The 27,226-nt window shown below is 42.0% G+C and overlaps 1 protein-coding gene across 7 annotated transcripts in view; it reads left to right on the forward strand.

Moving 5' to 3' along the window:
• The first annotated feature begins 13,196 nt into the window (after positions 1-13,196).
• Positions 13,197-27,226, forward strand: part of WWP1 (WW domain containing E3 ubiquitin protein ligase 1) — a 135,401-nt gene continuing 121,371 nt past the window's right edge. For 3 of the 7 annotated variants that reach the window (XM_051844600.2, XM_070075277.1, XM_070075276.1), the window contains exon 1: positions 13,354-13,575. The gene's annotated coding sequence lies outside the window, so the exon portion shown is untranslated. Of the gene's footprint in view, positions 13,576-27,226 lie in introns of all 7 variants that reach the window. The other 4 variants (XM_051844599.2, XM_051844598.2, XM_051844597.2 and 1 more) reach the window with 3 other exon arrangements.

A 27,226-nucleotide genomic window follows, 5' to 3' on the forward strand; every position in this document is an offset into this window, starting at 1 on the left:
CAAGACCCAGGGGGAGGGGTGGAGATTTTTGTTTATTTTTTAAGATTTATTTATTTGAAAGTTATATATATATATATAGAGAGAGAGAGAGAGAGAGAGAGAGACTCCCCAAATGCCTGATTGCAGGCTGAAGCCAGGAGCCAGGAGCTTCATCTGGGTCTCCCACGTGGGTGCAAAGGCCAAAGCACCCAGGCCATCCTCTGCTTCTTTCCCTCGGCACATTTGCAGGGAGCTGAATTGGAAGTGAAGCAAACGGGACTTGAGCCGGTGCCCATATGAGATTCTGATGTCACAGGAGGCGGTTTGACCCCCTATGCCACAACACCAACCCCCAGGGGTGGAGATTCTATGATCCTGTACGACAAACATGGTAGCCTTAGGTGCGGTCAGCAGAGAAATTTCTTAGATGCTGGGCAGGGTGAGAAAGGAGGCAGTGATTAGCATACAATTCCAGAGAAACCTAAAAGCTAACTACCACCCACAGCTACCATGGAGGCCATTGTCTCATGGTCACAGCTTGCTAGTTGATTGCCATAAAGATTCTTACACTTCCAGCTTGTATGAATGTTTAAGTAAAGTAAGAACTGGTGAAGCAGTAGAAAATAAGAATGTGAACAAAATAATAGTCTGTAAGGGGCCAAAAGATGGTGGTAGCTGGGGCTGGCACTGTGGCACAGCGGGTTAAAGCTGTGGCCTGAAGCGCTGGCATCCCATATGGGCCCCAGCTCTAGTCCTGGCTGCTCCTCTTCCTATCCAGCTCTCTGCTGTGGCCTGGGAAAGCAGTAGAAGATGACCCAAGTCCTTGGACCCCAGTGCCCACGTGGGAGACCTGGAAGAAGCTCCTGGCTCCTGGCTCCTGGCTTCAGATCAGCACCGTTGCGGTCAGCTGGGGAGTGAACTAGCAGATGGAAGACCTCTCTCTCTGTCTCTACCTCTCTCTGTAACTCTGTCTTTCAAATAAATAAAATAAATCTTAAAAAAAAAAAAAAGATGGTGGTAGCATTTCTTGCACTTATATATTCTGTTCTTTCTGCCTTAGAATGCCTTTCCCTTCACCATCTCCTTGGCAGTCTTACTCATTCTTCAAAACCTAATTAACCAACACTTCTAGAAAGCCTTTTCTTACAGGGCCTACTTTCAACTGTAATAGGCAAAGATGATCATTGTCTTCCTTTGTCACAGATGTTTCAATTTCTGTATGTTTTATTCTGCTTGGAACTCTACACACTATCTGCCACAAAACTTACATGGATTTTTTAATGAATATATATTGATTAAAATTAAATAGCCAAATAGAGTTAGTTAATCTCACTTTACACAGAAACTAAGCCCATAGGCTACGGATCAGGACTGTAATGGAATTAGTTACTTTTAGACATCATAAACCACATACACTATATTCATGATAATTTCATCAAATTAACAGATCCATTTTTAAGTATGTATAAGTTTATTTTTTTTAGTTTTAAAATTTAACAATGTTTTTTAAACATTTTTCCACATTTACCTCAAATGTAAACATTGTGTACTATTTTCTTCTTGAAAACAGAGGTATTAATAACACAGATTGAGGGATTCATGAGGATGATAATAACATGGGGAAAGAAGGGCATAGTGCTATTTATATGGTATTCAATGAAACAATATTTATAACTATATACCAATGACATGATATATGCACAATTTTTATACTCCATATTAACTTTCACAAATAAGAGAAAACATGTGATATTTTTCTTTCTGAGTCTGGCTTATTTCACTAAGAAAATGAAACAGATGCATTGTTAAGAGAAGACTCCTTATTTCTATCTTACTTCGAAAAATGTACTTGCTTTTATGCAATGGTATAAAAAGAACAAATTATAAAAGGTAAATTCTTTGAGGAAATACAAATTCATTCCTTTATTTTTTCAATCAAGTACTATTTATAGTGAATTTACCATGTGCCACACATCAACTATAACTGTGATATAATAATAATGCAGAAAGCAGATAACAAAATAAAAATGTGATAAATATGTAATCTTCATATTATAATCTTATTGAAGAGAGGCTAAAGGAAGCTAATACAAACTCTTCACTCTTTTCTTTTGTAATACCAGTGTGCCTATACATTATTTCTTTAAGACCTGTCTGTTTTCCTTATTGGACTACAAAATTCAGGTCTGATTTGTTACTATTGTACCCTGGTGTGCAGTACAATACCAGCTCCCAAACAAGTACTAAATAAACACACACTGAATCCTAAATAGTTGGAGGAGAAAAACAACACAAAGAGTTGCATATTTTTAAAATCCAAAAATAGAATCATTAGACAGAAGATTAAGCAATCCTTTTTTGAAGACAATTTGAGAAAGACAAGCTACTCAAGAAAATGAATCTGTGTAAGTAAATTAAAATAATAATTTAAGAGAGAAATTTACATTAGATTTTGACAAGGTTTGGCAAACTCAAGAACTCAGTAATTTGTTTAACAGATACATTTTGAATGCATACAAAGTGCCAGGCATAATATTGGATATTGAGATACAGATGAGAATATGAAAAGCTTAGTGTATGCTCACTTGGAATTTATAGAAATCCAGAGGCATTAGAGGATCCAAAGATGGTTTTTCCTAACAAATAAAACAAAACAAAACTTCTGTTACAAAAATAATTCCATATTTAACATTGAGCAAATGCCTAACAGATCTTTGATTATATGTGGACAAGCATAACTCCCAGTCCAGTTCATATTATTCTCTGTTCCAAATAATCTGTACTGTTCCACATTCTGGGTCACTAGTCATGATAGTTTTGTTTGCTGGAATCCTTTCCCACCCACACCCTTCTTTTACTTGTCTAAATCTCTTTATCCTCCAAGTTTCTGAGACACACATAGTTTCCTACTCAGCACCACACGTTTCATCAGAAGCCCTTGTGTGCATTCCCTACCATTGGGTCTACCATACGATATTGAAATCATGATTTGTTTGTCTCTTTTCTGAACTCAAGCTCCCTTATGGCAGAAGATAATGTTCACTGATGTTGTATTTATAATACCATAACAAGTGATCAATAAATGTTTAAGTACCTGAAACCTCCATTTTTCCTATGTAGAAAAGTGGATCTGTCTAATATAGGATCAAAGTCTTCCACTTCATAACTCTTTATTTCCAAAATTTCTTTAACAGGCCTTCTACGATCTGAGTCATAAGGAAAGATCATGAGAGAAACCATGCACATTGTTTTATTTTCTTCCATGGTTCAAATCTACTTGAAAATTTGAGGCAGAGAACCTTATCTTTGCCATTATTATCACATAAAACTCATGTTTTTCTTAATACTTCAAACACCTAAGGATTGAATAATACACCAAGTCTGACTTCTTTTTTTGGCATTTAGACCCTAACATGCCACCAAAGACTTAGAGGAGAACAGTTTCTGAAACAATGACTGCTCCTGGGATAGTAAGATGAGTTTTTCAGTAACAGAAGGAAACAAAAGGATATATAAATATGAGACTATCATATACAAATGTCATCTCCAACTTGGCACATTAAATACACAGTGAATTCCCCTCACTGGTCAATCTTTGTTTTAGCATCTTTGTTGTTGATTGCCACAATAATGCTTCATACCAAATTGTCCCAAACTCAGTGCTTTAAAACAATAAGGATTTATTTAGTTCACAACAGGCTGAAGATTTCAAATGTGCTTAGCTAGGAGGTTCTTCTAATCTCACTGGATTTCCTCACTTATTTAGAGGCTGGCTGCCAGTTGGCAGATCTAGAATGGCTCAAGCAGTAATGTCTGGGACAGTTTTGCCCTTTTCCATATGTCTCTCTCATCTTTCCTATAGGCTAGTCCAAGCATGTCTCACAGCATGGCAGAGAAGAGTGAACAGGACCATTCATGATGCAGGGAAGCAAAAAAGTAGGTGAACTTTTCAAGCTTCTGTGTGAACGATCATGGCCAAAATCCTGGTAAACAAACTAAATCCCATGCCTAGACCCAGAGTCAGAGTGGGAGGGGACTTTAAAGTTATAGGAAAAACATTGTGAATCTGTGGAGGCCTTTAAGTAGGGTCATTAATTCAAGAAATCTGTGAGATACTTGATTTCTTGAACCTTCAGTGATACTGAACTTTTTTTATTATTATTATTATCTGAAAGGTAGAGTTAAAGACAGTGAGAGGGAGAGAGAAAGGTTTTCCATCTGCTGGATCACTCCCTAAATGGCCACAAGGCCAGAGCCAGGCCCGTCCAAAGCCAGGAGCCTGGAGCGTCTTCTCGGTCCCACACAGTTGCAGGAGCCCAAGCACTTGGGCCATCTTCCACTGGCCATAGCAAAGAGCTGATTCAGATGGGATGCCTGTGCACAGGTGGAGGATTAGCCTACTGCACCACAGCACTGGCCCTGATACTAAACTTTAAAACCATATTCAGAGGCAGCTGTTTGATGCAGCAATTATGAAACTTGGGACTCCTACATTCCATATTGGAGTACCTGGGTTCAAGTTCTGGTTCCATTTCCTATCCAGCTTCCTACTAATGTGCACCCTGGGAGGCCCCAGATGATGGCTCAGGTACTTGTGATCCAGTCATATAACTGGGAGACCTGAGTTGAGTTCTGGGCTCTTGGCTTCATTCTGGTCCAGCCCTGGTTGTTCTAAGCATTTGGAGAACAAAGGAGTAGATGGAAAATGTGTGCATGTAGGCCTTTCAAAAAAATGAAAATAAATAATTTTATTTTATTTTTTTAGCTTTTATTTAATGAATATAAATTTCCAAAGTACAGCTTATGGATTACAATGGCTTCCCCCCCATAATGTCAATCCCACCCGCAACCCTCCCCTTTCCCACTCCCTCTCCCCTTCCATTCACATCAAGATTCATTTTCAATTCTCTTTATATACAGAAAATCAGTTTAGCATACATTGAGTGAAGATTTCAACAATTTGCTCCCATACAGAAACATAAAGTGAAAAATACTGTTTGAGTACTAGTTATAGCATTAAATCTCAATGTACAGCACATTAAGGACAGAGATCCTACATGAGGAGTAAGTGCACAGTGATTCCTGTTGTTGACTTAACAAACTGACACTCTTGTTTATGGCCTCAGTAATCACCCTAGGCTCTTGTCATGAGCTGCCAAGGCTATGGAAGCCCCCTGAGTTCACTGACTCTGATGATATTTAGAAAAGGCCATGGTCAAAGTGGAAGTTCTCTCCTCCTTCAGAGAAAGGTACCTCCTTCTTTGATGGCCCATTCTTTCCACTGGGATCTCACTCACAGAGATCTTTCATTTAGGGTTTTTTTTGTTTGTTTGTTTGTTTGTTTGTTTTTCCCCAGAGTGTCTTGGCTTTCCATGCCTGAAATACTCTCATGGGTTTTTCAGCCGGATCCGCATGCCTTAAGGGCTGATTCTGAGGCCAGAGTGCTGTTTAGGACACCCGCCATTCTATGGGTCTGCTGTGTATCTCACTTCCCATGTTGAATTATTCTCTCCCTTTTTTATTCTATCGGTTAGTATTTTCAGACACTAGTCTTGTTTATGTGATCCCTTTGGTTCTTAGTCCTATCATTATGATCAACTGTGAAAAGAAATTGATCACTGGGACTAATGAGATGGCATTGGTACATGCCACCTTGATGGGATTGAATTGGAGTCCCCTGGTATGTTTCTAACTCTACCATTTGGGGCAAGTCAGCTTGAGCATGTCCCGAATTGCACATCTCTTCCCTCTCTTATTCCCACTCTTATATTTAACAGCGATCACTTTTCAGTTAAGTTTCAGCACTTAAGAAGACTTGTGTATTGATTACAGTATTCAACCAAAAGTATTAAGTAGAACAAACAAAAAAATACTTAGAGGGATAACATATTAATAATTTTAAAGAACATATTTAAGAGAAATACCATAACATTCCCATATAATAAATAATTCTGGATCATCAAGTAGAGTTCTCCAAGAAATGTACCACAGTGTTTAAAAGTTTTGAAGTTTTTTTTTTTTGGAAGTTGACAGTTTTCTTCAGAAACAATGTTTATGTATAACAGATATACGATGTATTCACAAACAAGACAATTCTCCAAATACTAAAAAAGAAAAGAAAAGAAATGCCAGGAAGTTGAATTCATCATATTTTAAGAGAATAATTATACTGGCTCTGTTTCTTTTAAGCAACATAAAAGCTAACTTCAGATGATAAGGGGACATATAAAAAACATTCTCTTGATAGTCATGTGGCCAGGTATCCAGGGAAACTTGAATGCCATTGAGGATGGATAGATACTCTGTGGCTCCACAACTACAGTAACCCACCTGGGAGTCTCATTCTTCCTATTGTCGCTCCCCGTCTTCGTGGAGGAGCGACACAGGACCCTGCGCTGTTCTTTGGTCTGCTCGGCCCTCCCCGGGTTTGCTGCTGGTTCTTCCCGGGTTGGCTACTGACCCTTCCACCTCCGTGGGAGGGCGGTTCCCCCTGCCACTTTCCCCACTTCCGCGGGGGAGCGGCACACCGCCAGCCGGCTCTCTCGGGGGCTGCACAGGTGTTCCTTCAGATAGATGTTCCTTGTGCATGTTGTCTCTCTCCTCCTTTATAGTCCTCTTCCACCAATCCCAACTCTGCTACCCACACGCCGAGTACGCTGCTCTCCTCCAATCAGGAGCAGGTCCTACAGTTTATTGGTTGAACTGGAGGCAGCTGTGTAGAAGCTGTTTCTCCCTTCTCAGCGCCATATTGTGGGAGAGCAGATGCATAGAATAAGTCTTAATTCCAGTAACTTAGTCTAGTCCGGGTTGCTCCCCACACCTATGATCTCTCACCAGCAAGTATCTGTTGCCCCCACTTTACCCTTCCCTATTTGTAGCTAAACTTAGCTCTGCTTGTATAGTGACGGCATTTCTGTTACTTCCATCTGACTTCCATCTTTTTATTTGAAGGGCAGAACATCAAGGGGGTCTAGAGGAATCTTCCATCTGTTGACTTAATCCCTACATGTCCATAATAGTCAGCAGTTGGGCTAGGCCAAAGCCAGCAGCCAGGAGCCAGGAATTCCAGCCGGGTCTCCCATATGGGTGCCAGGAACTCAAGGCCTTGGGCCATCATCCACTACCGTTCCAGATGCATTAGCAGCAAGCTGGATTGGAAGTCTGGTAGCCGAACACTCTGGTATGGAATGCTGTCATCCCAATAGCAACTGAACGCCCCGCGCCGCAGTGCCTTCAGCTAGTTCGTGGTTTTTGATTACTGCTTGTTTCTGTCAAACCTGTTTTTGTACCATTCTTTATCTGTACCTCATGTTGTCTGATACTGCCAGACCATCACCCCCCACGTGAGTGAAGGCAAGTCTTCTTCCAGATCATCATTAAACAAACATTCTTAGGTAGAGAACTCATCGCCACTCTGCTCCGCTGTTGTCGAGTGTTGGTATTATTGGTCAAAAATTAATCTCACACAAGGATTGTAATCATTACAAGTACTCTGAGGCCTCTAAAAAGAGAATTCCTAATTGTCAAGTGCTTTCCATAGTGTGTTTAATATAGAAGCCACCACAAACAAGAAAAGACTAATCCAGGAACAAAAGACAAATCACTATGCAGAAAGTTGCCAATGAATCAAAAGGAGGAAATCACAAATCATTTTGAAAGATATGTTGAAAAAAAATCAAATGTTGTACCAGTATGGATTTGATATTATATAATATAGTTTTTTTTGCCATGTTACAGGAAACTCTAACATGGTGTTGAAGAAATATGACTAGATGTCTGATTTTTAGTGAAGAAACTCTTGGAAATGATAATGAAATTAAAGTGACATAACAGGACCTAAAAGCACCTGAATCCAGCTGTGCTCCAGGCCCCTCCCCCTTCCTGCAGCTTCCCTGAGAAGCATACACAGAGGAAATGATGACAAAGAAGAGCAAAGTCACACTTTATTATTAGGGGCCTCTGTCTTGACAACAGTCCCCAGCCATGATGTTTTTCCTGCCACCCAGAACCCAAGGATGTTGTGTTGAAGGAAAAGAGAGGAAAGAGGAATGGAGAAAGCTGAGACTAGGACAGTAATTGTATCTAGACCTATGCAAAGGAAACATACTTGTACAATAATCTTTGAACATCCTGTCACTGTTTATACATTATTTGCCTTTTTCAGGAATCAGGATAATGAAGAAGGGAGGGAAAGTGACAGAGTGGAAAGAGCCAAACGCTGTAAAATATCATTTTACCCAAATGAATCTATAGGTTTAGTGCAATTCCAACCACAGTCCTAATGAGTTCTTTAAAAATTAGTCAAAAATATCAGGGCAGGAATTTTGTCAAGTGTATAAAGTGTGGGTTAGGATGCCTACATTCCCTATTGAAACATCTGGGTTCTACTTTTGGCTCTTGATTCTAGATTCCTCTTTACGTATACCCTCGGAGGCAGCAGGTAATGGCACAAGTGATTAGGTTCCTGACACCCACATGGGAGACCCAGGTTGAATTCCTGACTCCTGACTTTGGTCTGGCCCAGTCCCAATTATTGGGGATATTTGGGAAGCGAACCTAGTGGATGGGAGCTCGCTGCTTTTCTTTCTTTATGTCTGTTTGTCTCCATATCTCAAACAAATTAGCAAATAATTTTAAAAATGCCTCATATAACTGATAATAATAATGTGAGAATAATCAAGAATATTTTGAAAAGGAATAGTAATACAAGAGTCTATACTCAGAACATTATGTATCCTGAGGTCTGCTTTGATTGTCGGCCCATTTGTTCTGATTGGTTCATGCTTGTGCTTTACCAGGTGTTAAACATTTGGTAGGTCAGTCTTGCTTACAGGTATTCAATATATACTACAGATATGTAATTTAGAATGTGATATTAGTGGATGAAAAAACAAAAAAGACATATGAAAGGAACTGAATAAATGGCCTACACATAGATACTTATTTAGTGGAAGAAAAAAATTTTTAACATTTGACATCAAAGTTCCGTTTGGGAAAGAAATGGTTTTATTGAGAAATTATCTTCATATGAAAGTACTTTTAAAAATTGATGAAAAATGAAATTAAAAGATAAATTTACCTTCATGCAAGAAAATTTTGAAATCCATACATACCCTTCCTAAGATGTAATTCTTTAAGTTACTCCCAAATCCTAAATCTAACATACTTGATAACTGTATCTGGTACTTTTAGGAAGCTAAGTAGGAGAAGACCATCAAGGGAGGACAGGCCTATCTCATGTTGTTTTCATGGCCTTCACAGGGGTCCCCGGGGGAGTAGCATTTGTCAGGATAGGCACAGCTGTCAACGAGTTTCAAGCTTTGACCAACCAGGGAGTAGCAAAAGAATACTATGGTGGGTTAAGAAACAGGTGACACAACAACCAAATTAATAATGGATAGGAAACAAACCCAACTCCACCTCTTCAACTAGTGCAAGTGAAAGAGGAAACGTTTAAGGAGCTGAAGAACATAGACAAGTGGGTGCAGTGCTTCTCTAGCACTAAAGCCATTTGGCTCTGATAGTTCTTTGTTGCTTGAGTGGGATTGTCAGCACATTGCAGGATGCTTGGCACCATCCTTGGTCTCTACTCACTAGATGCAAGTGGACGCTCCATCCCTCTGCTCCCAATAAAAAATATCTCAAGACATTGCCAAATTCCCCTGGGATGCAAAATTGCCCCAGTAAGAACCACTGGATTAGTATGTTTGTGATCTACTGCTACACTGTTAAAAAAATAATCTCCAGGGTTGTTGCTGTGACGCAGTGGGTTAACGCCCTGGCCTGCAGTGCTGGCATCCCATATGGCCACTGGTTCGAGACCCGGCTGCTCCACTTCCTATCCAGCTCTCTGCTGTGGCCTAGGAAAGCAGTAGAAGATAGCCCAAGTCCTTGGGCCCCTGCACCCTCATGGGAGACCCGGAAGAAGCTCTTGGTTGCAGCCAATTGGGGAGTGAACCATCGGATGGAAGACCTCTCTCTCTCTCTCTCTCTCTGCCTCTCCTCTCTCTGTAACTGCCTTTCAAATAAATAAATCTTTAAAAAATAATCTGCAAAATGTAATGACTTAAAAAAGATTTATTATCTTACAGTCACCGCGAGTCAGGAGTGTGAGTGATTTAGCTGAGTGGTTCTCGTTCAAGGTGTCTGATGAGGCTGCAGTCAGATGCAATTATCTGAAGGGTTGGCCTGGACTGAAGGATCTGTTAGATGTGTCAATCGTATGGTGATTGGCAGGAGGCCTCAAATCCTGCTGGTTGTTGGCAGGATGTCTCAGTTCCGTGCTGTGTGGGCCTCTGCACAGGGCTGCTTGACGTGTCCTTGCCACATCTCAGCTGCTAATGATCTGAGAATCGGGAGGATCCACAAAGACTTATTTCCGGCTTGTCTTGGAAGTGACACACTGACACTTCTGCCACATTCTGTCTGTTAGAGGCAAATCTCTAACTATAGCCCACACCCTCTAGGGAGAGAATTAGGTCCCACTTTGTGAGGAGGAGAATAGCAACACATTTATGGAGATATTTTATAGCAACTACAGATACAGAAAGATTCTTTAATAAGTTGGCTGGGAAATACAATACCACGAGCTATGAAGAGAAAAGATAGAACAACAGTCCAAAATAAATCCTAAATAATTAAATTATTTATTGAAAAAAGGGAATTGTCAAACAAGTAGGGCAAAAGTAAAGGCAGATAAATTATGATCTCAGGATGGGAAAAGATATGTGAAATAAAACAGAAAACAAAAGCGGAGAAGACCTACAGTTTCACCTATGGTCAATGTCTACATTTTTATAATGTGCCATTTTGTGAATCTTCTGATAAGAAAATGGGCAGCTAACTGACCAATATTGTTTACACATTTGAAAATATACCATAATGACTTGGGCACAATGAGGAAGCACATTTATGGTTCTGTGGGAAAACTGATGTCAACAATTATAACAATAGTAATTTATTGATTAATGTATCTTCAATATATGTTATGTAACTCAAGTATTTTACTTATAGCAAGCCTCTTTTTTTTTTTTTACAATATCATGTGGCAGTATTATATCAATTTTCTAGCTGAGGTATAATCAGATTAAGTAACTTGGGCTAATCTCATAGTTTGTAGGCGACAACAGGGTTGGCTTATCCATTAAGCCTAGCAGGCACAGTGCCACAGGCTCACAATACTTGCACAGCCCATAAAAAAATTCTAATTTCTATTAAAACTAGGAGATAAAAAAATATAAACGTTTAGGTCAAAGAAAATATGTTAATGTGTAATAGTAATATAATTGTCTTTATACCAAAGCAGTGCGGAAGCACAACTTGTAATATTAATATAATTTACAATATTATTTCATGGAGGAAGAGGCCCACAAAGGTAAAAGTGCCCCGGGTCCTGAAAGTTAGGTTGGCAGAGCTGTTTTGATCACAGGTAATGTGACATTTGGACACATGCTCTTCCTAGAAGTCAACTTGTCAATTAGTTACAAAAGGACTAAACTTGTTCATATTTTCAATCACTTTGTAAGAAGTAACCTATGACAACAAATAAGGACATAGATAATGACTTGGGAAAACATATATATATATATATATATATATATATATAACAGTGTGCATTGGAAACCAAAGGAACATTCCATAATGAAAGAAAAATGGTTCACTACTGGGTATCAATTTAGTGGGCTAGATGAACTCTAGGCGCTTCTGTACAGAAACAAGCTGAGTGGGAAACTGAGCAACTGGGGGAGCTGAACGTGAGACAGAGAAGAGCAGGAAGCAGAAGGAAGCCAGCATGCACTCTGGAGGAGGGCAGATCTTGCTGGGAATTCTTAGGGAATTGCTGGGTGGGTTGGCGGGTGGGGGGGGGGGCGGTGAGTTGCAAATTCGTGGTGACATCTATTTAAAGGGACTGTTACGCAAAACGAAGAGGGCAAATCAGAGGACATCGTGGTTAAAGCACAGAGATGAGTGAGTACATTCAGGGAAGCGGAAGGAGTTTTTCCTAAGAGGAGGAACAGAGTATATGAGCATGAAAAGGGGCTTGACTATCGCGGTAACCTTCCTCAGGAAAGCTAGGAAGAGCCAAAGAATGAAGCAGCGGGGTGAGCGACGAGCTCAGACGGGCATTCAGAATGATCTTCGGGGATTCAATGGGGACCAAATTCAGGTGTGAAGGCAGAGGTCAGCACTCCTGCCCCGGAGTGGAAGGAAATGTGCATGTGTCCCACCAGGAGGTATTTATTGGATCCCACAAATATTCGTGGAGTGGCATCAACAATGACACTGCCACTCTACGAAAAGCTCTGTTGTGACAAAAGAAGAGAGAGCAGGAAGGGAGTTTTAAAGTCAATGGAAAGTTTAGGTGAGAAAAGTCTTAAAACATGGTTATGCTAACAGGTGAGGTTAGAGAAGTGCCAGGAAGGGTCCCGAGAGGGAGCAGAGCGCAGGTTCGCTTGGGAGAGTAGCAGGGACACCAAGCCTCTGAGAGTGTGGACGTAGGTAATTTGTTGGGGTAGGTGAGGTGTTTGGGCAAACACTCGAGAAATTCATGCATGAGTAATGTGGCCCTTACTCACTTGTATTTGCTCGGCCTTCTAAAAGCAATACACGGGCACTTCCCTAAACAGGCTGACTCGGCGTGAATGATGGAAATAATAGACGCTACCTGATGAGACTGTTATGGGGACTAATTGCGCTGACACATACTCTTGTTCAACATGTATTAGCTTTATCACTGGGCTGACGTGGGCAGGGGTGGGTTGTGAACGTTTTGATTACCAATATACAGAAATTGCAAGTCTTCTGGTATGTCTATCTTCTAAATGCATGTACTTTGGCAACGGGCTCTAAGTCAAGCACTCAGCTAGGTCAAGCAGACTTTATTAACAGCCTGCTTTCGCTGTAAGGCGTTCGTAAAAAAGGACGCCAGTGCCCTAAGGAGCCTGCTTGAGGTCACGCGCAGGTTGGGCCGAGTACCGGAAAGTCAAGTCAGCAGTACCTAGCACTGGCTTAAAGCCTCTTCCCAAACCTCTGCGGAAGCCCCACCCCTTTCACAGGTCCAGGCCACGCCCCCTTCCCCTATTGGCTGGCCCGCCCCCGCCCCCCCACACGAGTCGATCGCTCAGAAGACCCGGAGGAGTGGCCCTTCTAAAGGCGGCGGGGGTGCCCTTGCTGCGCATGCTCGCAAATCCGCCGGATTCCGGCTCCGGAGTTGGAGTCTTTAGGTGGCCGCTGCGTAGCGCGGTGCCCGGGCGGGTGGAGGGGGCGCGCGCTCTGGGCGCGGCGCCGGTGACGCGGGCACGCGGCGTGCTCCCGAGGAAGGGAGGTGTGGGGTCGACTCGGGGGTGGCGCGTGGCCGGGGTGGGGGTGGGGGGAGGGTCGGGTGTCGGCAAACGCGGCGTGCGGGTTTCGAGTGGCTGCAGGCGGCCTGGGCTGCCGGGGCCGACGCCTGGGTGGCTGCCGCTGCCGCTGCCGCCGCCGCCGCCGCGCCTGCTGCGAGATGGCGATCTTAGGCGCGGAAGGTTGAGGGCGCCCGCCGCGGGAGGAGGCGCCGCAGCTGTGGCCGTCCGCTGCCGGGCGCCGGCAGCTTCGCGCAGGGTAAGGACGCCGGGGCGGGGGGCGCGGGGCGCGGGCCCGGAGCCTCGGCCGCGGTGTGGGGAGTCCGGCGCCGACCGCCCCCGGGCGGGACTCTCTCTCTCTCTCTCTCTCTCTCTCTCTCGGGGCCGTCGGGGGACAGTTCGCGCCGCCGTGTCTGCCTTCTCCAGCCCGGGGGGCCTGGAGTTTTCTGGGCTTGGGTCACGGGTCTTGCCCGGAGTTGGCCCTGGCACAGGCCTGGGCGAATGATCCTGGAGCGGGGCGAAGTGTTTCCGTGACTCTGCAGCCGCAGTTCCCCGTTCCCTTCGCCTTCTCGTCTGCTGCTTCTACGTTTCTGCCTCACACCTCCCTCAAAGCACGGACTCCCTGCCCGTGCCCTGACTTTCACCCCCTTCCGCCGTCCCAAACCAAGGACTCCAGTCTCAGAACGTCTCTTTCTGACGTGCTTTTTTTTTTTTTTTTAAATCTGGCTTTTCCACTGATTCCGCAGCCACCCCCCCCCCCAACACAACCCCCACCTCTACCTTTTGTGACCTGGTAGATCTCAGTGACCTTGCAGATTTTGCCAGTCCCAGCCTCACGTGTGACTTCAATCCCCTTCTTTAATCTTTTTTTTTTTTTTTGAGGGGTGGTAGTGGTGGTGGTAAATTTAAATTGATACTTTGTCCATTGCTTTTACAACATTTAAATTGCCAGCCTCATATGCACAAGGACTGTGCAGAGCTTTTCTTTACTCCGTGGATGTGGAGTTGACTTTCTTTTGCTCCGGTAATTACGTGAGAGCTTCGTTTCCAAAAAGCAAAAACAAAAAACACACACCAAAAAAACAGTAGTTATCTATGTATAAATTTGATGTTTTTACTCCTTAAAGACAGAATATTTTGTAAGGGCTTGCTTTAGTTTTCCTTTTTTTATTTGGAAAGATTTTAATCTTTTTTGTGTGTAGGCTCATATGCATAAAGATTGGAGTTTTTGCTTTAAGATGCTAATGGTCATAGTAGCAAAAGCTAATGTCCGAAGTTATCTTTCTTCCCCCTCTCCTCTTTAATATTTTTACCTGAAACACCTGGTTTATAGCTGTCTGCAGGTTTCTACAAGAGTTCATGCTTATGTTTAAATCCATTTTTACCTGTCTCATCAAGTCTGTGTATTATGCAAGCAAAAAATCAGGTTTTAAAAAATAAAGGCATTCTTTTATTTATGTGACTTGTTTTTAGCCATAAAGCAGTATATTGTGTTACTGGAAATTATTATTTTTCATAAATAGTTAATATTTTTAAGTTGAAGATGTTAGTGGCCAAGAGTTGGGAGCTACTTGAACTGAAAAGTGTGAAATGTGTGGAATAGTTCTTTGGAACATAGCTTACAAACATTTCAAAGTGTTTTTCCCATAAAGTGAAGAACTGCTTGTAAGACCCACAACACCATCGTTTTGAAAAGCAGTCCTTACAATGCTTGTTTTTTGGAAGACTAACATGATAGAGGATGTCATAGATAAGGTCTCTGCCTTCAAAGAGATTGTAATCTTTGCTGTTTACCCCAGGACGATTGACATTTCTTTTCCTTCCTTGCACAGTTATTTAGCATCTACTGCATGAGGTATTTTGGGGAATACAAAGAATAATTAACAATTTCTGTCCCCAGTCCTGCGAATAATACACACAAATGCCCCGTTTGTCTTTTAATATATAGTAAAGTTTCATAATGATACAAAAATCCAACCAGAATTTAAATTCAGAAGTGGTAGAGTTGCGATCCTCTGGAAAGGTGCAGTTAGTTAGGAGAACTTCTGGCTTTCTAAATCTTAGTTTTGAAGAATGACTGACATTGGATAGACAGGGAAAGATAATCCAAGCAAAGAGAAGAATCTGAGAGGGCACCAAGTTCATACATCTGGGAAGAGGCACGTAATTATGGTTAAATGGAACACAGAGTTTTTGTACTAGGATAAAGGGTGATAAAGCTTTGGTAAAGGCTTGGGACTAGTTGTGGATTGTTTTTAATGCCATGCTAATGACCTTGAATTTCCTAAGCATTGAGGGCTCCGAAGATAATTTTTAAGTTGGGAGTGAAACAATTTTAGACTATTGTTTTAAGAGGCTTAATCTGGTAGCAGCTTGTATGAGTGGAGGACTAGAGATCCTGGAAGTAGGAACACTTCCTGATTGTCTTAATTGTAGGTGGGGAGGCTCTAAGCTGTTTTGGTAATAGGATTGGAAAGGAAAAAGGAAATAGAATAGCCAGAATTTGAGAGGGATCCAGGTAGATTGGAGGAATAGGACCATTTTGAGCAAGATCCTTGTAGACTTGACCCTCAGTGTTTGTGAGTTACTTTACAACTTTTTGCTGTTTATTAATCCTAACTAAAAAAGCTGCTAGCCTGGAAGACTTCCAGAGGCACAGTGAGGACTCTTCAAAGAGTTTGGAAAATGTGCATTTATTTTTAATTTCTTTTGAGAGACACCGCTCTCAGTTGCTGGTTCATTTCCCCAATGTTTGCAGCTGCAGGCTGGGCCAGGTGGAAACTGGGAGTCAGGAATTTAATCCAGGTCCCCTATGGAGGTGGTAGGGACCCAGCCACTTGAGCCATCACCTGCTGCCTCCCAGAGGCATTAACAGAACTGAAATCAGAGTGGAGCTGGGACTTGAACCCAGGCACTGTGATATGGGATGTGGGTGTCCTAACTGATGGCTTAAGTAGTAGGCCAAGCACCTACTTCACATTATTTTTAATTTTATTTTTGAAGTACTCTTGTATGCCTTATGGATATAATTTTAGGGGAGTCCATGGACCACCTGAAGCTCATTCATGAAACCCCCTTGGCCAGTCAGTTGGGCTGGGGGCTTCTGGGAGCTTTTTAAAATAGCAGAAGCTTCAGATTCTTCCATTCACTGAAAAGAAGACCTACTGTAGAGATAAACTGTGTATAAACCTAGAGACATAGTGTTATGCTTGTGTTGTGGTTGACAGTTTGCAGAGATTTTATACTGTCTCTTGTTATTTTATAGAACAAAGTAGCCAAGAGTATAAATGATTTGCCTTAGAGTTGCTGGTGGGTGAAGTGGAATCAGGAGTGGGGTGACAAAGATGGTTTTCTTTCTTGTATTCAGATAGTACAGCAAATTTACCATTACTTGGAAATACTTACTGCTTTAAGTGACCTCATCAGTAAGGACTAATTGATCCCAGGAAATGACCCTTCCAGCTCTGAACATTTTTAGATTCTTTAGTCTTAGATTTTCATTGTAATATCTGTACGCTTGTTTTCTCTTTGCCTGAAAGCTGGTAGGTCTGAGGAATGAATTGGTGGAGGGAGAGCAGGTAGCATTAGCACACTGATCATCTTGATAACTATTGTCCTGATATCTCTCAGCTTGGGAAGGGAGAGGGAGGTGATGTAAATGAAATAAACTTTAAGGACTTTCTAATCTTTCTGTTCCTATATGCCTTACTTATGAATACTCCTTTCAATCATTCAGGAAGCCCGAAGCAATTGAAAATGGAAACTTTACAGAACAAATGAAATGAGAATTCCTATTCAGTAATTTTTAAAAAAGGATTAAGTAGCTGTCTCTTACTATTATGGTTAAAGCACATTTTGATAAGTGAACAGTTGACATTTTTGTAACTGTTTTGTCTCTCTGGTAGGAAACCACGGCATGTTATTGTTTGTTGTCTGTTATAGTTCTGGAAACTTTGATTCCCTAGTTATTGGGAAGACTGGTCTGTTTAACTCTGCAGAAAAATATTATGTGATAATTAGCAGTGGAAAACCTGATAAATTAACCTTGTACTAGTGTCCAAAGAACTAGTTACTAATGTTTAATGAAGAAAAACTTGTCTGACAGAAACACATTCACAGCTGAATTTCACTCTTTGCTGGCATTAAGAGACTATTTCCTTCATTAGCATAGCATTTTATGTATTTTTTTTTTTTTTTGACAGGCAGAGTGGACAGTGAGAGAGAGAGACAGAGAGAAAGGTCTTCCTTTTGCCGTTGGTTCACCCTCCAATGGCCGCCACGGCTGGCGCGCTGCGGCCGGCGCACCCCGCTGATCCGATGGCAGGAGCCAGGTGCTTCTCCTGGTCTCCCATGGGGTGCAGGGCCCAAGCACCTGGGCCATCCTCCACTGCCTTCCTGGGCCACAGCAGAGAGCTGGCCTGGAAGAGGGGCAATCGGGAAAGAATCTGGTGCCCCGACCGGGACTAGAACCCGGTGTGCTGGCGCCGCAAGGCGGAGGATTAGCCTAGTGAGCCGCGGCGCTGGCCACATTTTATGTATTTTCATAATGGCTGTATATATTTTATAATGGCTTCATATACTCTATCATTTGATTCTCATGGCAGTTGAGAACTAGGTATGTCCGGAGATCATCATTGATTTTTAGATGAATACACTGAGGCTCAACATAAGTTAAAAAGAAGTTAAGTTTCCAGGGAATATGACTAGTTTGAGGCAAAAATTAGAACTAGAACTAAAATGTATGTTTTTGTTCCTAGGTCAATATTCTTTTCCCACTAAGCTTCTGACTCTTCATCTGTGATGGGATGTTAGTTGAAGGCTATATGTGAAAATTTTGGATTTATTTCTTTGAAATGTGTTAAACTTTTGAACTGCTTAATTTCAAACGCCATTTGTGTTTCAATGAAAACCTGGCTAGAGTTGCTGTTGATTTTGAAATTTATAAGAATTGCCTCACAAAACAGCCTCCTTCCAAAAATAAAGTAAAAGTTGATTTTTTTTTGCCTAAAAAGTATAGGGGTACAATATAAGTATTAATTTCATTTTGAAGATGTGCTTTATTTTTAAAGATTTATTTATTTGAAAGTCAGAGAGGCCAGAGCCATGGCTCACATGCCTAATCCTCTGCCTGAGGTGCCGGCATACCATATGGGCACCGGGTTCTAGTCCCGGCTGTTCCTCTTCCAGTCCAGCTCTCTGCTGTGGCCTGGGAGGGCAGTGGAGGATGGCCCAAGTGCTTGGGTGCCTGCACCCACATGGGAGACCAAGAGGAAGCACCTGGCTCCTGGCTCCGGATTGGCTTAGTTCCGCCTGTAGTGGCCATTTGTGGGGTGAACCAACGGAAGGAAGACCTTTCTCTCTGTCTCTCTCTCTCTCTCTCCCTGTCTACCTCTGTCAAAAAAAAAGAGAGTTACACAGAGAGAGGAGAGGCAGAGAGAGAGAGAGAGAGAGAGAGAGAGAGAGGGGTCTTCCATCTGCTGGTTCACTCCCTCAGATGGCCGCCATGGCCAGAGCTGCAGAGCTGCGCTGATCTGAAGCCAAGAGTCAGAAGCTTCTTCCAGGTCTCCTGCGCGGGTGCAGGGGCCCTAGGACTTGGGCCATCTTCCACTGCTTTCCCAGGCTATAGCAGAGAGCCGGATTGGAAATGGAGCAGCTGGGACATGAACCTGGCTGAGGCTTTATCCATTATGCCACAGCGCTGGCCCCGATGTGTTGATTTTAATTATGCTGGTTTATTTTATTTTATTTTTTTTGACAGGCAGAGTTAGACAGTGAGAGAGAGAGAAAGGTCTTCCTTTCTGTTGGCTCACCCCCAAATGGCCATTATGGCTGGTGCACTGTGCTGATCCGAAGCCAGGTGCCAGGTGCTTCCTCCTGGTCTCCCATGGGGTGCAGGGCCCAAGCACCTGGGCCATCCTCCACTGCACTCCCGGGCCACAGCAGAGAGCTGGACTGGAAGAGGAGCCTCCGGGACAGAATCCAGTGCCCCAACCGGGACTAGAACCTGGGGTGCTGGCGCCGCAGGCGGAGGATTAGCCAAGTGAGCCATGGCACCAGCCAGTTATGCTGTTTTACAGATGAATTTTATTCCCCTTTTATAATTCCCTCATCCTTGAAAGGTAGTATGTTTGGGCATATAAATCAAACTATGATTTCCAAGGTATATATCATGGTATTTCATGATTTTTACCATTATGTACCAAGCTTTGACATTTAAAAGAAAAAGATATACCATTAAAACCCTCTTCTTGATGTACACTTCAAATTCATTTGTTTAAGCAAGCTTTTGAGGGGATGTATTATATTTTTATTAAATATATATGTATGACATAATACCTATTACGTATTTTATGTCAGTTTAATGTCAATATTGTTTCATGTCAGTGTTTTCTAAGTTGTAAGACTAGCATTTGTTGATTTAGTTTTGATGTTTCTTAAGCTTACTATTCATTCATGATACATACTGGTGTGCTTCCTACATGCCAGATATTGTACTAGGTGCTGGAGGTACAATTTTGAGATGACAAACATAAAGGCTGTCTTCTTTGGAATGTGGGGTTTAGTAGAGCCCCCAGTATCAAGAAGAACACAGACTTTTATCTTCTGAGGTTGTATGAATTTGGGGGAGAATAAACATATCCCTTCTTTGGAGTTTGAACAAAATGTGCAAAAACACAAGGAACCAGGTGAACATTTTTTCAGTTACCTATTGCTAGTTCAAGCACCCTTAAAACTAACTCACTTGAAGTATTTTATTTGTTCACAGTTTTGCTTTCCAGGGTTGGACTCAGTTGCGTGGTTCTGCTAGTTTTGCTGGTGATCTCTAATGGCTGCGTCCAGCTGGTAGTGCCGCTGGACGTACCACCTCTCTTTCTCCCCCACCCCCTTTAGCCCTTCATGTGGTCTTGGAGGCCTTTGCAGTAAGGTTTCCAGCCTTACCTGGGACCTAAACCAGAAGCATGCAAACCACTTAAGGCATGACTTGGAACCAGTGCAGCATCACTTCTGTTGTTTACAGCAAATCACAGATCTAGCCAAGATACAAGGGGAAGGGACTAAGTGCTTGGGGCCATCATTGTAACAGGGTACCACTAATTTTATTTTAAGTATGGCACCAGCTGTATTACACATGGCAGGGCTTCTAGAGAAGCCTGTTTTGGAGGATGAGGCTTAGGCTACATCCTGATGTCCATGAATCTAGATGTTAAGTCTGGGCTTTCAGAGGGAAAGTTGAGTCTGAAGTGCAGAAGATGGTACATTTGGCTTACTGCAAAGGTGAAAATAGTCAGTGCTGTCTTTGGTTAGAATTGAAGAGAAATTCTGAACCTCTGTGAGTTGACCTTGTATGCTACCATAATGTGGCAGGAATGACTTGTTCTACTTGAGGGCAGTGGGTTGTAAAAGTGCAGAACTCAGGAACCTAGGCTGCTTGGAATTAGTGTGGCCCAATCTCATGAATTGTTTCAAAGAGCATTTGGGGCAGAGAATGAGCCACAGGTGGGTGGAGGTCCATCTCTTTAGCTCTTATGGTTAGCTGTGAGACCTAGGGAAACAGATTTTCTTGGCCAGTCAGTCTGGCCCTGATCAGCCTTGAGTAGCTGGTGCCTCACAGATGTTCTGTTGGCAGTCTTGGAAAAAAAAAAAACAAAAACTGACAGGCCGCTCATGGGAGGCTTCATTAAAGTGGAGTGAATGCTGTCCCCCTCTAGAGTCTGGAGTGGAAGCCCTGGTTTGCAGAAATGTGTAGTAACATACTTTTTCTTTCCTAGAACTGGTAGATTGATTGGTTGCTGGCTGAGGTTTTCTCACTGATTTTTATCACTTTATTTTTGTCTTAGTGACATCTCCCCCTCTCCCCCCCTTTTGTTCAACTTAGCTACTAAGTAATGTCATGGCTAACTGTGGAATGAAGAAAATGAATGTTTAGTTTTTATTACATTATGTCTTCTGAGTAGTGATTTAATACATTTCACAGAAAGAATTCATGTTATTAATGTGTAGCTCACACTTAAAAATAGGCCCCTGCATCTTTGTGCAAATGTCTTTGCAGATTTCTCAAAAAGTACTTTGGCTGCTGTGAAGAGGAATTTGGTGATTGGATGTACTGAGAAATAAGATTTATGGAAATAGAAGTGGCTAGTGTGCAAAGAAGGCATAGATAGAATTGTATTGTTACTTGGTGGCTCTTTACCTTGCCCTGTATGACTTGAGCAGTTAATAGATGTCCCTGTAGTAACAGAAATGTGAGTACGATGGCTTTTTATTTAAGGGAAACAAATCCTTTTGATAATTATTCAGTATACCCATAATTATGATTAAATGGAAGCCGACTGTTGAGTCCTACTTGGCATAAGATACTGTGGCCATATATTATCCTCAGCTTGCCAGGATATGCTATTCCTTGTATATGTTGAGTTAAGATGTGAAGGAGAATTAGTTAAATGAATGTAGTCATTATAAATTAGGGTATTCTTTACCTTAGGAGTAGACAAACCAGCTCAGTTCTCCTCTTAAGGTTTTTAGTGGAGCACCCTTGGCATATGGGCTCAGAGCCATAGTAAAGTTTAGCAGATCTGACTTGTATCATTGCCCTTTAATACTGGTGTGTCTCAGTTTTTTTCTTTTGTGAAATATAAATACTTTCTGCCTTACTGGATTTTTGTAAGCATTAATTTAAATACTGTTTATAAAACAGAAAGCATTGTGGTTGCAACAAAATAAACCCTTAAATCACTTTCATTGCTCTTAATTCGTTGTTACTAAGTTGAAATTAAAATAAGTAGTCAAATAAGTTCCTGGGAAGGGTATTGTGGCACTGTGGGTTAAGCTGCCACTTGGGATTCCCATATCCTATCTCAGAGTACTGGTTCAAGTTTGGCTGCTCTGTTTCTGGTACAGCTTCCTGCTAATGCATCCTGGAAGGCAGCAGGTCATGGGTCAAGTGCTTGGGCCCCTGCCATCCATATAAGAAACCTGGATGGAATTCCAGACTTCTCTTTTAAGCCTGGCCCAGTGCTGGCCTTTGTAGGCATTCAGGTAGCAAACCTGTAGATGGAAGATCTCTTTTCTGTGTTTCTTCCTTTCAACTAGATGAAAATAAACAAACAAACATTAACCAGATAAGATGCTGAATAATTAATGATGAACCTGGAAAGGAGAGAAGTGACTCATTATATCAACTGGTGATGGTTTGGCTGTGTTACCTGGGAAGAAGAAATTGTTAAAACCTTCTCTAGATGAAGTTTGGTATAGACTAGTGTTTGTTAAAGTGCAGTACCTACATCATAGCCAACAAGACTAGTTGTTACATACATATATATTTGGATATCCTGTGGTTTGGTCCCTGAGGGTTGAACTCAGGAATCCTCATTTTTAACATATATCTCAGATGATTTTTACAAATTAATAACTGCTATTAGAACCTGTAATTTGGGGTCTTAGTGTGCCCCATCAGAGACCAGTTTTCCAGCTCTGGTATTCCTTAAGCACACATGTATAACATATATACAAAGAAATCTTAACATCTGAGTCTGCCAGATGTTTTAAAAAGGCTTAAAATAATTGCCAAAGACTTGGTTCAAACAAACCATAGAAACCTAACATAGGGGCAGAAGTTGTGGTGAAGTGGTTTGTAACAGCTGCCACTTAGGGTACCCGCATCCCATATCAGAGTACCTGAGATGCAGTCCCATCTCCACTTCCCATGCAACTTCTTGCTATTGCACACCCTGGCAGGCAGCAGATCATGGCCGAAGTAGTTGCATTCCTGTCACCCATGTGGGTGACCTGGATAGAGTTCCTGGCTCTTAGTTTTGGCCTGCCCAGCCCTGGCCTTTGCAGCCATTTAGGGAGTGAACCAGCAGATGGAAGATGGAAGATCCCTGGCTGTCTTGCTTTCTCTGTTTCTGCTTTTCAAATATAAACACAAATAACAAAGAATACCATCCCTTAAGGAAAAAAAAAAAAAGAGAGAGAGAGAGAGATAAACTGGTAACAGAGTAGTTACAGCAGGGAACAGGCAGGAGAAATGGACCTGCACAGGCATCTGTCAGGCTTCCTTGTTCAAAAGCTTCCCCCATTCTCAGAAAAAGAAATTCCTTTAAATGAAGAGTTTTCTTTTTGAAAAATGCCTCTGAAAGAGTTATTAGAGGGACTGGTGCTATGGCATAGTGAGTTAAGCCACCACTTTAAGTGCCTGGATCCCATATGGGCACCGGTTTGAGTCCTGACTGTCCCACTTCTGAGCGAGTTCTCTGATGACACATCTGGGAAAGCAGCTGAAGACAGCCCGAGTCCATGTGGGAGTCTCAGAAGAAGCTCCTGGCCCTGGCTTCAGCTTGGGCCTGCCCGGCTGTTGTGGCCGTTTGGGAAGTGAACCAGTGGGGGGAAGATCGATCTCTCTCTATAACTCGACCTTTCAAATAAATAAAATAAAACTTTTTAGAAGAAAAAGAGTTATTAGAAATGATTAGCAGATAGTTTGATTCCTTTTCATTTAGCCAAGAGAAGCCACTCAATTACAGATTTTGACTAAAGTATTTCAGATTTGAAATTTGGTCTTCAGGGTAGAAAGTAATTTGGCTTTCTTTTGGGAAAGCCACTGCTTAGTGTAAGGGCATTGACTTGGGAAAAAAGTCATGGGAAAAGGTTTAAATTTTAAATGAATGAAAAAAAAAAAAAGCTTCAGGCTGGCGCCGTGGCTCACTAGGCTAATCCTCTGCCTGAGACGCCGGCACACGGGGTTCTAGTCCCAGTTGGGGCGCCGGATTCTGTCCTGGTTAAATCTCTTCCAGTCCAGCTCTTTGCTGTGGAGGATGGCCCAAGTGCTTGGGCCCTGCACCCGCACAGGAAACCAGGAGAAGCACCTAGCTCCTGACTTCGGATTGGCGCGGTGTGCCGGCTGCAGCGCTCCACCTGTAGCTGCCATTGTGGGGTGAACCAACGGTAAAGGAAGACCTTTCTCTCTTGTCTCTCTCTCACTGTCCACTCTGCCTGTTAAAAAAAAAAAAAAAAAGCTTCAGACTAATCTCTAATTTGCTTAGGGTGGTGTGATGATAGCCTGTGTTGAACCCTTCTCAGCTTGTTAACAATAGGAACCCAAAATCTGATTAAATCTGTCATAAGAAGAGCAGATCTTTAAAAATTGTGGGCCATTACTAAAAAAAAAAAAATGAAAAAGTGAAATTATGGTTGATATAGTTGGTATAAATATTGGTTACCATGTTAGTACATTTTGTGGTAAAAAAGATGCCGAATCTATGATTCTGAATCTGAGTGGAAAGGATTATTTGACATTTCTGTTTGAGGAGCCTATTTTTGTGTTTGTTTTGTGGCTTTATGAGCCGATTCTTTTCTGATAAAAACAATAGACCATCTCTTTTGTTCTGTGACTTGTGAACTACATGTGATATTGATGTTTAGATATAAATGTTCAGAATGCAAAGTGTACATTATATTTGAGAATTTCATCATCTTTCTAGGTTAACGTTTTTGTGATTATGGCTAGCTTTAAAACTTTCTTTTTAATTTAAGCTTTTTCTTTTATTGTCTTAAGAGGTTAAGCCTTAAATAAAGTACAGCAAATTTAGATTTAAGATATGGAACTCAGTTATTGACTGAGTGATGGTGGTGAAGTGAACCTGAGTTTAAGCCCTAATTTTATATGTAAACTGGAAATTAATATGTACAGTAAGCTGATACTACCTAATTATGTGCGATTTAAAACTGGTTCTTGGTAGTCAGTAAGTGTTTACTAGGACTAGTTTTTCCTTATTTTTCATTTGAGAAGTGGAGAGACTGAATGAGAGAGAGAGAAAGAGAGAGAGAAAATGCTCCTATCTGCTATTTCATTCTAAAAATTCTGGCAATGGCCAGGACTGAGCTGGATTGAAGCCAGGAGCTGAAACTCCTGCTCTCTCAAGTGGGTGGTGGAGACCCATCCATCTGACTCATCACCTGCTGCTTCCTGGGGTGTGCATAGAAGGAAGCTGGATTGAGACTCAAAATTGAGATTTAAATGCAGATATTTCCTATATGGAGCAATGGCATCCTAACCAGCATCTTAACTAGTAGGCCAAATATGTGGTTTTAATGCCTTATCATGCATTGGTGTTAGATTGTCTCTGAGTGTTCTATAATTTTAAAAGATAATACATTCCAGAGTATTCTGTGTAAGATAAAACCCTGTGAAGTCTGTAGCGGTACCTCTACTTTGTTCAAATGTTTGTAAATGTGGATCAAAAAGAACAACAAATAGCCATATAACATGTCAGATTTTGCTGCTAAATGAGTCAGGTCAATTCAGTTTCTGCTACCAAATGAATTATGAAGGATTTTTCAGTTTTTACATTGTTTTTGTGTTTTGGATTTGTGGGTTAAGGATCCTTGTATTTTTACTGTATTTTCAATTTGAGAAGGATTATATTATTCCAGGAGTTGAGTTCTAGTTGTTTAATTGGTTATCTCATTTTAGCAAGTTTCCATGTTTTTTGGATTCTATTATTTTCCTTTGAGAATGAGGAAGATTTGTTGAAAGTTTATACTTTACAGCATTCTTAGGAAGAGTGTCTGTAGATAGCGAATCAACATTGTGTATCTGTTTCTTGACTGTCTTTAAAATATCTTGAAATTGTGTCTATGTAACAAAAAATGTGGCAATCCTGTTTTCCTCTTAAGGAATGCTTAAGTGTAATGCTTGTCTCCTTACAGTAGGTATGGATGGTTTTCTATATGTCATTTTGCAGAGTGACTGTGCCTTTCCTAACCTACTGTGCTCTGTATTGTTGTGGAAGCATGGGAGAAAATGACTGGAGTCTGTGTGCCTCCTGGTAATATAGTGTGGTATGAATGTTGGTTGTGCGTGAGGCCAGGATTTAGGAAGTTGACACTTAACGGGCACCTTCTGTATTCATAAATCTAAAAAAGAATTTCCGTTTTCTTGTGTTAATACCACCCTACATACACAAACTACATTAGTTTAGGATTGGTGTTCTCATTTTACAGAAAATAGTACTGAGACCCAGGGGTGGGCATTGTGTTACAGCAGGTTAAGCCACTGTTTGAGATACCCACATCCCATATCTCATTGCCAGATTGAGTCCTGGCTGCTCCACCTCTGTTCCCAGCTTCCTGCTGCCTCTTAGGAGGCAGCAGATGATATAGCTCAAATGTTTGGGCCACTGCCACACAAATGGGAGACCTGGATGGGGTTCCAGGCTCCTTGGTTTGCCTGGCTCAGCCCTGACTGCAGGATGGAAGATCAGTATTCTCTCTGTCTTCTCATTCTCTTTCTCTCTCTCTCTCTCTCTCTTTTTTTAACAAAAGATTTATTTATCTGAGAGGTAGAGTTACAGCGATAGGGAGAGTCTCCCACAGGGGTGCAGGGGCCCAAGCCCTTGGGCCATCTTTTGCAGCTTTCCCAGGTCATAGCAGAGAGCCGAATCAGAAGAGAAGCAGACGGGACATGAACTGGTGCCCATATGCCACAACGCCAGCCCCTCAAAACAGGTTCTTTTTTTTTTTGACAGGCAGAGTGGACAGTGAGAGAGACAGAGAGAAAGGTCTTCCTTTGCCATTGGTTCACCCTCCAATGGCTGCTGCGGCCGGCGCACTGTGCTGATCCGAAGGCAGGAGCCAGGTGCTTCTCCTGGTCTCCCATGGGGTGCAGGGCCCAAGCACTTGCGCCATCCTCCACTGCACTCTGGGCCATAGCAGAGAGCTGGCCTGGAAGAGGGGCAACCGGGACAGAATCCGGCGCCCCTACCGGGACTAGAACCCGGTGTGCCAGCACCGCTAGGCGGAGGATTAGCCTGTTGAGCCGCGGCGCCGGCTCAAAACAGTTTTTATATTTCATTACCCTCATATGCTTTTCTTAAACTAGAAATTGTCACTTTGAAATTGAAGATTCAGGA

This window comes from Oryctolagus cuniculus, chromosome 6 (genome assembly GCF_964237555.1).
Source record: "Oryctolagus cuniculus chromosome 6, mOryCun1.1, whole genome shotgun sequence".
Taxonomy (NCBI): domain Eukaryota; kingdom Metazoa; phylum Chordata; class Mammalia; order Lagomorpha; family Leporidae; genus Oryctolagus; species Oryctolagus cuniculus.